We start from the raw sequence: 13,038 nt of genomic DNA, 5'->3' as shown, positions 1-13,038 counted from the left end.
TTATAGGCCACATTAAAATGGCAACACACACAAGCGCATTCATCTGTATACCGTATTACTCAGACCATAAAAAAGCTGTTATGTTCATAATAACCTCATCAGTCGGAGCCTGATGCTGAACAGCAAAGAAAAGCAGTCTCCTCTGAGACCTTGTGGGGACGGATAGATAGAAATGTGTACATTTTTGTTTAATTCAGAGCGGTTGCTATGACAACCCAGCATGGAAGGGTGACAGACTCGGTGCAAGCAACACCCAAAACCAATGTGAGATGAAATGGGGAAAATAAAAACCTTATTAAGATGAAAAAGGTGGATTGTGGAAAAAAGTGTATTGCCACTTCCAGCACTAACATGAAGTGACACAAAAGAAGCGGCGACAGCGAGTGAGGCTGATGATGAGCGATGCAGCGAGAGTGGATGCCAAAGGCTGACCGGAGGCCTCCCAGTACCTGACCACAAACCGAGCCCCTTCTAGACCAAAAAATGGGTCCAAGCAATGGAGGAGATGAAAATGCTTTATACCAAAATGGTAAGAAAGAGAAACCGAGCTGGAAGAAGGCTGGATTAGCTCTCATTCCTTCCAGAGAACATTACCTGCACCTGTGCTAAGCGCTGACATTTCTGCATTTCAGCCCAAAATGACACACATTTGTGGAGTGCCTTGCTGTCGTCAGCCACGAAGTTACAGAAATACACGAATTCTTTCTCCAAGACTATGACGACAGTTTGGTCTCTGAAAGTTAACACTCTCCTGCCATCTCCTGGACACCAGTATATCACTAGAGTAATCCGTCCAGCGCTATTAAAGGGCCTAAATTGAGCATTTTTCTTGCGTTTTGTTTTTGGTTGCCTTATAACATTCAATTCAATTCAACTTTGTCATTACACAATACAGGGTAGTACAGTATAAGGAGACACGATCAGGCTACTTTTCCAGTGCAGTAGTAAATCTGATTTATCGTCTGATAAATTAAGGCCTGTCCTTAATCTATTTGTGTGGTGTTATGTACCAATGGTCAAAATCCAATTGTATCATGACCTCTATATCTTTCTTAGAAATCACCAGGCTGCTTTTTATTACTGCACCTTTAAAACCCTGTTTGGATAGGATTCAATGGACATGGGGTCCTTAGGTAATTTCCTCTTCTAGGTGCTCCACTCCGTCTGGATGTGTCTTTTTTTAAATTAATTTATTTTTTATTCATTTTTACCCGACTTTCCCCCCAGTTTAGTCGTTTCAATTTCCACCCGCTACTTAGGACTCCCCCAATCACACAATGCTACCAAAGCTAGGAGGTGAAGGCAGCACAGGCTTCCTCCAAGACCTGTGAAACCAGCCGGGCTGTAGCATCACCAGGGATCGAACTCGCGATCTCCTGATGATACGGCCAGCGCTTACTTGGCACTCGGAAGCTGGATTGGCCATGTCTGTGTTCTCCCCGTGTCTGCGTGGGTTTCCTCCGGGTTCTCCGGTTTCCTCCCACAGTCTAAACACGTGCAGTCAGGCCGTTTGGACATGTTACAGTGCCCCTGGGTGTGATTGTGTCTGTCTGCCCTGCGATGGACTGGCAACCTGTCCAGGGTTTATCCTGCCTTTCACCCAGTGACAGCTGGGATAGGCTCCAGCACCTCCTGCAACCCAGAAGGAGAAGTGGCTTAGACGATGTATGTATGTTTGATTGTGGGATTTTGAGATCTCTAGGATGGAAATCTTTTTTTTTTTTTTTGTAAGTTTAAGTGACCCTACTTAGTCCCACGATGAGGGAACTTCACCTCCACATTTAGCCCATCCATGCAGTGAAACACCACGTACACACTAGTGAACACACACTAGGGGGCAGTGAGCACACTTGCCCGGAGCGGGCAGCCCTATCCGCAGCACCCGGGGAGCAGATGGGGGTTAGGATCCCTTGCTGTAGGGCACCTTAGTCATGTACTGCCGGCCCTGGGGATCGAACCGGCAGCTTTCTGGTGTTTTCTTTTTTCTCCTCACTCACGAGCGCTCCGTCTTTTAGTTTGAACAAAAATATTACGGAGTGCTTCTTTAAGTTCAGGTTAAAGGTTAGGTTTCTTGGACTGACCTGTCCGAGCGCGTTCCATTGTAATAATCTGCTGCTCGCTGTTCCATCATTCCCTTCTGCTGCAGGTGGGCGCTTGTGAAAGGTGTATATGCAGCTGTGACACGCTGCTGAGTGGTGAGTGCAAGTTGGAGAAGGCATGTTTAATAAAAAAAAAAAAAAGGATTGAAACAAAGTCATAACTGTTGATATTCTACAGTTTTTCCCGTCATTCCAGAATCTTCTACAGCTGTTTATCATTCTGGACACATTTAACACTATTGCTTACAGCTTGCCTTGTGTCCTACTCTTTATTTGAAACCTGTGAACTTGTACAGGATGAATATCTTGGAATCACTTTATACTGTCTGCATCTAATTTGGTTTAATATTAATGAACACATGAATTTGAAACTGTAGGTGGCAGTGTTTGTTTATCTGCTTTGTCTGCTTAATGATACAGGACCCAGTTTATCCTGTTTTTGCATGTTTTGCGTTTGATGTTCAGCCTTTATGCAAAAGAGCTGCATGAAACGGATTTTACTCACGACGCTCCTCAAATCAGCACTAGTGCTACACAAAACAGTTTGAGTGAAAAATGACAACAGTATGTTTTTTGTAAAATATTGTTTTTTAAAGTTTAGCTGTTGTGGCGTGCATCGTGACCAGCCCCCCTCCTGCTGAAAGCATCATCAAAGTGTATCATCAATGTAATTAGCCACTTGTTGAATTAAATCCAATATAAAAATATAATAATTCTGATTATCCAGTAAAAGACGAATAAAAAATTACTCACTGCCCAGTTTATTAGAAGCTCCTCTCTTGCTGGTCTGTTGATGCACAGTTTGTGTTGGTCATCCTCTAGTCGTTCATCAGAACCGCTTTTGTAGTGGTCCACTTTAATGGAGGACCTTGTGCTTCCACCTACTAGGTGTTTCTAATAAAGTGGCCAGTGAGTGGAAGCATAAGGTAGGTGTTTCTAATAAAGTGGCCAGTGAGTGGAAGCACAAGGGAGGTGTTTCTAATAAAGTGGCCAGTGAGTGGAAGCACAAGGTAGGTGTTTCTAATAAAGTGGCCAGTGAGTGGAAGCATAAGGTAGGTGTTTCTAATAAAGTGGCCAGTGAGTGGAAGCACAAGGGAGGTGTTTCTAATAAAGTGGCCAGTGAGTGGAAGCACAAGGTAGGTGTTTCTAATAAAGTGGCCAGTGAGTGGAAGCACAAGGTGGGTGTTTCTAATAAAGTGGCCAGTGAGTGGAAGCACAAAGTAGGTGTTTCTAATAAAGTGGCCAGTTAGTGGAAGCACAAAGTAGGTGTTTCTAATAAAGCGGCCAGTGAGTGGAAGCACAAGGTAGGAGTTTCTAATAAAGTGGCCAGTGAGTGGAAGCACAAGGTAGGTGTTTCTAATAAAGTGGCCAGTGAGTGGAAGCACAAGGTAGGTATTTCTAATAAAGTGGCCAGTGAGTGGAAGCACAAGGTAGGTATTTCTAATAAAGTGGCCAGTGAGTGGAAGCACAAGGTAGATGTTTCTAATAAAGTGGCCAGTGAGTGGAAGCACAAGGTGGGAGTTTCTAATAAAGTGGCCAGTGAGTGGAAGCACAAAGTAGGTATTTCTAATAAAGTGGCCAGTTAGTGGAAGCACAAAGTAGGTATTTCTAATAAAGTGGCCAGTGAGTGGAACCACAAAGTAGGTGTTTCTAATAAAGTGGCCAGTGAGTGGAAGTACAAAGTAGGTGTTTCTAATAAAGCGGCCAGTGAGTGTATAAAGAATGATTCGTGTGATTTTGGGAGTAAAATTGGCATCAGTAGGTGGCCACAGGTGAGGGGACGTGCTAATAATCAACGCATCTTCTTCCCGTGTCTCGTGGAGTTAAATTTTGCTTGCTACTACTAAAACTCTGTGAAGGCAGTTCTGTGACAGAGTAAGGCAGGGAATGGACAGTAGGCAGAGGAGGCAATGGATAGGGCAAGATGGAGGAAGCTGATCCGCTGTGGCGACCCCTAAAGGGAGCAGCCGAAAGAAGAAGAAGAAGAAGACACGCACTTTCTAAACTGCTTATCCTTCTGGTTTGCAGGGCTTGCTGGAGCTAATCCCAGCAGTCATGGGGCAGAAGCCAAGATGCATCCTGAACAGGTTGCCAGTCCATCACAGTTAAAGGGACACTTTGACCAAAATGAGAAATGAAACCATCTACGTCTGTTATAAACATGCCGACTTGCCTCCCACAGTGCTGCGGTGGTCTTTATGATGATGTATCTTTAAGGTGGGAGGACATTTTCAGCACTACAACTGTTTCAGAGCTGTTAAAATTATTATTATTATTATTATTATTATTATTATTATTATTATTATTATTTTACTCACTGGTGATGTGTAAGGAAGGCAGATAGCTAGAAGCTGCTGTTACTTCTAGGATGCTGAATATCGTACTGCCATGACTGCAGTAACTATCTTTATCACTACAATAGAGAGAATGGATTGCTCATGCCACAGAGATGATTCTTCAGATGGGGGCAATAAGCTTAAAGACATGACTGAGATGCCCTTGAGCAAGACACCTAACCCCCAACTGCTCCCCGGGTGCCGTGAATAGGGCTGCCCACCACTCCAGGCAAGTGTGCTCACTGCCCCCTATTGTATGTGGTGTTTCACTTCACGGATGTGGTTAAATGTGGAGGGACTAATAAGTATCACTTAAACTTGCTGTGCTGAAAACAGATTTTGTCTTGTTTTATTTTCATTTATATTTCATGTTTTATTTTTCACCATTTCGTTCCATCAGGATTTTTTGACAGCACATAGATTTGTAGTGGGGAGTGGGTGGAGACGGGTGTCAGGGCTGATGTGTGACAGAAGGATAGCAGCAAGAGTGAAAGGGAAGGTTTACAAGACAGTAGTGCGTCCTGCTATGATGGATGGTTTGGAGACTGTGGCTCTGTCTAAAAGACAGGAGGCTGAGCTGGAGGTGGCGGAGAAGCAGATGCTGAGATTTTCGTTGGGAGTGAAAAGGCTGGACAAGATTAGAAATGAGCAGATCAGAGGGACAGTGAAGGTGGAGCAGTTTGGAGATAAAGCCAGAGAGGCCAGGTTGAGATGGTTTGGACATGTGTTGAGGAGGAATAGTGGATATATTGGGCAAAGAATGTTGGAGATGGAGCTGCCGGGTAGAAGGAGAAGAGGTAGACCTCAGAGAAGGTTTATGGATGCAGTGAAGGTGGACATGGAGATGGTTGGTGTGAAAGTAGAGGAGGCAGTGGATAGGGCAAGATGGAGGCAGATGATCTGCTGTGGCGACCCCTAAAGGAAGCAGCCGAAAGAAGAAGACGACATAGATTCGTAGTGGGAATGGCGTATGATTTATTTGTGTAATGCATGCTGGGTATTGTGGTGAGAACATATCAACAGTAACATTAAAACATGGATTTGTGAATTCAGTCACTCTGATGATGCTGAGCTGTACAACACTGTGCTACAGAACACTGCACAGCATCATGAACTGTTTTTAGGCTGGAATGCCCATTTAAAACAAGCGCACAAGCAGTTAGAGATACATGAGTAATTCTTATAATAACGTCTTAAAGAGGAATATTAGATATATTGAGCATGTTTAACATGATTTTCCTGGCCAGGACATTGTTTGTAGTGTTCAGTATGGCTGATATCCTTAGCAGCAGGTTACCGTTGGATGCAGATGATATTTATGAGTGAGATTTGGCCTCATCCTCCCACAGATAACCCTCTCTCCTCTTCCCCAAGCAGACAGATCAGCCAGCCATCTGACAATTTAGCCGCCTGCCAACGTCAACAGCCCTGAGGTTTGCCTTTATTTATTTATTTAGCTACACAAACTATTAACAAATGATCTTAGAGGGACTGAATGGCAATACAGAACTGATGTGACTGTAAGCGGAGAATAACGTAGCTCTGTAAACAAACCCTTAATAACATGAACTAAAACAATGCCTAGCCTTTTGTAGCCTTATTATACAGGGAGATTCACTCGAAAGAGGCCCCAGAAATTCAGTCAGAACCAAAAAAATCCGCTACTTATGTACCTTAACGTGTGTGTACCTGACTGCATTACATGTGATGCTGGAAGTGATATCCGTTTTCTGACAGACGCATGAAAGGTTACGGGGGTCTATTCACCTGAAAGTTGCAAACTGAGGTTAACCTCAACGCTCCGACGCAGGGGCATTCCGGCTTGTTAGAAGCTCCATATACTGAGGAGCTCATTGCATGTTGTTTGGTTCAGATTGCTTCATCCTAGAGAGAGTTATTACAGAATATTCAGGGCCTCTTTCGAGTGAATCTCCCTGTATATACACTATATAGACATAAGATCTTGACTGACCCTCACAGAGCCCTGACCTCAACCCCACCGAAGACCTCTGGGATGAACTAGAACAGAGATTGTGAGACAGCCATTAGGTACAAGATATTTACTATGGTTTTACTATTCTCAATGTCAGGAAAGAAGAGCTGAACCATTTAACACGGAATTACACAGTAGATTAAACAGCTAAATTAATATCATTTAATATCATTGTTCAGTGTTGAGTGAGTGAATCTTCCCCTTCGTTCCAGCTTCCACTCTTTTCAGGAGACTCACTTTCAGCTCCTCAAAGAACCTGCAGACACGCCTCCAAAGTTCAGTCTGAGAAGCTGCTTGATGATTTTCTGACATAATCAAACCCATTCAGTGGTGCTGAGGTCTGGACTCTGGGGTGGTCAGTCCGTCATTCAGCTTCTTTGTTTCATGTGTCCGTCTCCTTTTCTCTTGATCAGCTACACATCCTTTCAGACCCCCAGCGCTGAGTGGTCTTCTCACAGTGTAAGGATGGACAGAAACACCTGTGGATGTTTTCAGATCTGAAGCAGCTTGACCTTCTCCTCTCTCTCAGAGATGAAAGCTTTCAGCGCTGTTTATCTGATGGGGGCAGTTTTGGTGTCTACCAGCTCTTCCAGGTGGTTGTTAGGAGCCACATTTTCTCTGTAGATTTAAATCTTTTGTTGAACTCCAGTTTTGCAAACTCATGTTTTTTTTCTTTGTTTTATTTTCTTCTTATATTAGTGGATTATATTATATCTAATATCTTTATATATGAGTGTATTATCAGGCCCTGTTTCTTCTTCTAAGAGAGAAAAGTAGAATTTAAAATAAGTTAGAAGTATTGTCATCATGACTGCTGGGATTGGCTCCAGCACCCCCCGCGACCCTGAGGGAGAAGCGGCTTAGAAAGTGTGTGTGTGTGTGTGTGTGTGTGTGTGTGTGTGTGTTGTCATCATGTCAACTGCCAACTAACCACTGCTAATTCCAGAAGTTTTAAAATGATTTTTTAGCTAATGTAATCAAGTAATCATAAAAACCCAGAAAGCAGCAGCAAAAAAGACTTTGATAAACAAATCACAGCAAAGATATGCTGCGCATAAACAGACACGGCTCACAGTATGTGTCTGTCTGCCGATCTTCAAGGACGGTGGGGGTCCACACTGACTTGCTGACAGTTTATTAAAGTAGCAATCAGAATTACATGGCCTCAGCTTTGAATTTACATCAAATCTATCTGTATCCTAAAATCTTACTTGGAATTTTTACATCCTTACATAAACTGAGACTGCATCTTGGCAATGCAGAGGAGAGCTGAGATGGCATCCCACCAGGCAGCAGGGCACGCTCAGGGTCTTTATAGCAGATAACACCAGGCTCTGTCTGTCCTGCTGAGTTTTCTCAGAGACGGTTGCGTCTCAAGTCTGAGGCTCTTTGAGGCTTTGCTTCATTACTAATTAACAGCTCCACACTAAATGAAACAGCCGATCAGGCTGCAGCAGCGTTAAATCGCAGGGAAGATCAGTAAAGCATGAAGGCTTCATCAGCAATTAGACTGAATAGCAGAATACAGAGGACAGGATGTAAAGCTTGAGAGCCAGACTTTTTAAAGCAGCTTGGCATCAGAAAGTGGAGTTTTAGTTGTGAAGTTATTCTAAACTGAAGGTGTAGCTTCAAATATTGCACACGGTAATCAATAATTCATAGCTTTCATCGAACTGGAGCAATATCACATGCAGTGTTTCTGAAAGGTGTCATTTTGAAAACTCACTGTGTGATAACATTTCAAAGATGAAATGTGGCAGAAACTAACCCTGTTATGGACAGTTCAGCTCAGTGCGTTGTTACATATATAAATATACAGGGAGATTCACTCGAAAGAGGCCCCGAATATTCTGCTGTAACTCCTCTTAGGACGAAGCAATCAGAACCAAAAAAATACGCCGCATACTTTGATGTGTGTGTAATCGATTGCATTACATGCGATACTGGAAATGATCTCAGTTTTCTGCCAGACACATTAAGGGGTACAAGGGGGGGGGGGGGGGGGGGGGGGGGGGGGGGGGGGGGACTGCACCTGGAAGTTGCAAACGGAGGTTAAACATTGTGACGGCTGTCCGGCGCCTACTTCATCGCTCTGACGAAGGGGCATCCCGGTTTGTTAGAAGCTCCATATACTGTGGAGCTCATTGCACATTGGTTCGTTCAGATTGCTTCGTCCTAGATAGAGTTAGTACAGAATATTCGGGGCCTCTTTCGAGTGAATCACCCTGTTTTTATATGTTATTGTTATGGATGGTAAAATGCTCAAATGAATTTTGTGGTTTATGTTTATTCCAATATGTTGAGCATAAATAGAGCAAAATTCCTTATTTGCTGAAACCATTAATAATTAAGAGTTGGGTGAGGCCAATTTTATTTCCCATCTGATTTCAAGTAATTCTGAGGTTAATACCCAACACTGGTGCTTTTGTGCTTTTTAAGTCCTCTGATGTGTATGAAAGGGAATTCTTTATGATTTCTACTGTGCATTATATACACGCTTAGAGTTGGTTCTTCAAGCGTTCTTTAGTAAAGAAAATGGTTTTGTTACAGAGCTATGAACATTCACAGAACCCTTTGCATGGTAAAGTGTTCTTCAGACTGACGGAGAACGCTGTAATGCTCTAGATGGTTCTATATGGCACCAAAAAGGGTTCTTCTATTGTTATGATGTCAGCCTTCTTACAGTAGAAGAACCCTTTTTGGTGCCATATAGAACCATTTTCTTTACTAAAGAACCCTTCAAGGACCATCATTTTTAAAAGTGTAACAAAGATGTTTCACGTAATTTTCAAGTTACCTTCATGGACAGTAGAAGTATAGGGGACACTTATTGTGACACCAGTGGTGGTTCCTGCCTAAAACAACGTCATGCACTGCTATCAGCATTTTAAAAATAATAATAAGTTGCTTTCTTGTGGTATTTTTTGATTATTTGATTTGTTTCTTACTTCTGAAATGTCAGATCTTCAGTATTTCATGCATCAATCCATGAAACAGATTGAACTGATTCTGTATTGATCTCCAAATTCATACAGTTGCACATTTTAATAACAGACACTGTCAGGCTCTAAGATTATCTCTATATGCCTCTACAGCCACACAAGTGACTGCAGTCAGACTCGTATGTGGGGGTCAAGCAATTTGTGATCGTTCTAATATTCGTTATCTATTATCTAAAATACTATTCCAGCTTACATTCTCATACACTCTGTGCTCATGTAGTTGTGCTTGATGACTTTGGCCTCACCTGAAAGAATAAAAATTTGATATGTAACACGACTGCAAGGTGAGACTTTATAGCCAGACACAGCCTGAATAAACATACAGCACCCCCCGCTGTTACTGTGCCAATAGGAAAAGTGTTTGGAGAATGTTGACTTTGCTTCGTTTAATTAGGTGTTGTTGACTTGTGGAGTCATTAGAGAAGTTTTTGAGAATAAACTAGACGGAGTCGTGCACTTTTAAGAAGAAGATTAGATTTGTTTCAATATGTCTTCAAACAGAGATGCTCACAGATCACCAGCTCGGTTCCTTTGACCAGAGAGATCATGATCAAACAGTTGTGTAGAGTGTTGTCAACCTCAACTGGCCCAAACAACAAGCTGTAACAGTGGTGGACAGTAACTGAGTAACTGAGTAAATGTAATGAGTTTCTGTACTTTAGTATTTTTGGTGTATCTGTACTGAAGTTTCTCCGTTCTGGACTTTTTCCTTTCACTCCACTACATTTCAGAGTCTAATATCCGACTTTTTCCTCCTACATTTTGAGAAATCTGTCGTTCCTTTTGGTTTCTGTGTGTATAAAAACGTAACATGTCAAAACGAAAGAAGCGCAAAGCCAGAGCACCAATCAGGGCCCAGCGGTCACTTTGTTTAGAGCTGGTTTTGACCTGTTGGTCATACCGACCCAGTGCAGCACGCGGTTCAACGTCAGCGCAGCAGCGTCAAACTTTGGGAGAGTCTGTTCAACATAAATGATGAACTAACCTAACTTTGTGTAAATAGAGCTCAATATAGAAATATGTCCACATATGCAGTCGAGACTGACGCGGCTTTTTTCTGAATTTCTACAAACACCATTTCATTTTATAGTAAATGAGTTTGGGTTGGTTTATGTTTATGAACAGACGCCTACAGATCAACATAGTAAAGGAGCTCATCTGTGATCCTGAGTTTAAAGCCAGTTTTTATTCAACTTAAACTTGGAACTAAGTTGTAAATAAATCTGAAACTGAAACTTTGCTTGTGTGTAAAAAGTGATTTCAGAGCCACTCGGTTCTCCCTGATGGAAACTGTTTACCTTCAGTGTTTTGTGCTTCTGATCATTTTAATAGACGTCAGCGTCACTAATTAATGACGTTCTATTAAAAGACTGGTTTACCAAGAGAGACGCTAGAGGACTTTCACCTGAAATGAGTTCATGAAGCCAGTCTTGTTATAAAAATGATAACAGGACATCAGAGCCAGAATTACTCTTTTAGTACTTTTACTTTATACTTAAGTACATTTGAAGGTAAATACTTTAGTACTTTTACTCAAGTGGAGGTCTAAAGGGAGGAACTTCTACTTTTACTGGAGGAATATTTTACCTTGGGTGATCAAATCAAATCAAATTTATTTGTATAGCGCTTTTTACAATGGATGTTGTCACAAAGCAGCTTTACAGAATTTCGGAAAAGACAAAGTTTTAACAGAACTGTAAGAATGTAGAGAAACCCCCCGGTGAGCAAGCCAGGGGCAACAGTGGCAAGGAAAAACTCCCTCAGTCCTGAGGAAGAAACCTTGGGAGGAACCAGGCTCACCAGGGGGGACCCATCCTCCTCTGGTCAAACTACCTACAAGTGATTATACTACTAATATTAAAAGCAGTAATATTGGTCTTAGGAATAGCCAGGAGTCTATGAGAACATCAGTGTAGGGTGGGCAGCTCGTCCAAGGCAGGTGGTGGCAGCTGGGGCATGGGCAGCTGGTCTGAAGTGGGTAGCAGGAGGGCTCAGCAGTTGGTAGTCCAGGCAGACATACGGGTGATTGTTTGTAAATTCTTTGTTGTAAAAAGCGCTATATAAATAAATTTTGCTTTCTTGCTTAAGGGTTGAGATGAGGTGTAGATGCCAAATAATGTGTCAGAGGGTTGCGGTTGTGTTTAGGGGTTAGGTTTTGGCACTGAATTTTGTGCAGCTGTAATAAATGTAAGTCATGCTTATATCATTGTGTGAAGGGTTAAGCCTGGGGGGGAAAAAACACATTAATAATGCTCATTTCAAAGTTTACAGACTGCAAAGAATGAAATATTTATGGGCTTGGAGGTTGTGTCTGGATTTTAGATAAGTGTAGTTTTGGTATTCCTTCCTTCTGAAAGGAAATGTGACCTTTGTCGCTATATATAATAGTGGTTCGTTACAGGCCTTTTTGGTAACACAGGACCATAAACTGTTAAATAAAGTTGGTCGAAATGCAAAGCTGATGACTCAGAATCATCTGTCGCAGGTTCCCACTCAACCACATGGAGTTTGGAGGAGCTACAGTGCCAATAAGGGATAGAGGAAGAGATTAGTTGAAATCTGGCTAATGTGCATTATATGCAATGCAATTATGTGAAAGCATTTTCCAACAAAATTTGATGCCTTGGAGTGAAATTTAAGGGAGCTTATAAACGGTCGAGAAACACACAAAGGTAAGACTATAGCCTTATGTATTTTGACAAATTTGCTGCAATATTAAATGTACATTTTATGAAGGAATTTGATGTTTTTTTAAACAAAATACATCATCATTGTTAACCGCTTTGTCCAGATAGGGTCACGGTAACAGTTGGGAGAGCAGAGAATCCCAGACATCCCTGTCCCCCACAAATTCCTCCAGCTCATTCCCAGGAACCCCAAGCCACTCCCGGGCCAACCTGGAGAAATAACGCCCCCAGCGACCCTCCCTAGGATGACCCCGGGACCTAATCCTGGTAGGCTGTGCCTAGTACACCCCCACCAGGAGCCGTCCAGGGGCATCCGGATCAAATACCCGAATCACGTCACCTGGCTCCTCTCAGTGCGGAGGAGTAATGGCTCTACTCTGAGCTCCTCACTCTATCAAGTAGAGTGTGGCCTGCCACCCTACGAAGAAAGCTCATTTCCACTGCTTGTATTCACAATCTCGTTCTTTCGGTCATTGCCCACAGCTCATGACCATAGGTGAGGGTCGGGATGTAGACCAATCGGTAAACAGAGAGCTTTGCCTTATGGCTCAGCTCCCTCTTCACCACTACAGTCCAGTACAGTGACTGCATTACTGCTGCCGCCTGTTCCAGCCTGCGGCCGATCTCACGGTCCCTCTTCCCCCGAGATACTTAAACTCCTCCACCTGGGGCAAGTCCTTTACACTTATCTGGAGTGGGCATGCCATCCTTTTCCAGGCTAGGACCATGGACTTAGACTTGGAAGTGCTGATCCGCATACCAACCGCTTCACGCTCAGCTGCAAACCTCTCCAGTGAGTGCCGGAGGCGTCGATTTGATCCAGCCGAAAGAACAACATCATCTGCAAATAGCAGAGACGCCACCCTCCGGCCTCCACACATAATACCCTCCTGACCCCGGCTACGCCTTGACACCCTGTCC

Source organism: Pygocentrus nattereri, chromosome 25 (genome assembly GCF_015220715.1).
Source record: "Pygocentrus nattereri isolate fPygNat1 chromosome 25, fPygNat1.pri, whole genome shotgun sequence".
NCBI classification, from domain to species: domain Eukaryota; kingdom Metazoa; phylum Chordata; class Actinopteri; order Characiformes; family Serrasalmidae; genus Pygocentrus; species Pygocentrus nattereri.
This window is presented reverse-complemented; position numbering follows the sequence as displayed.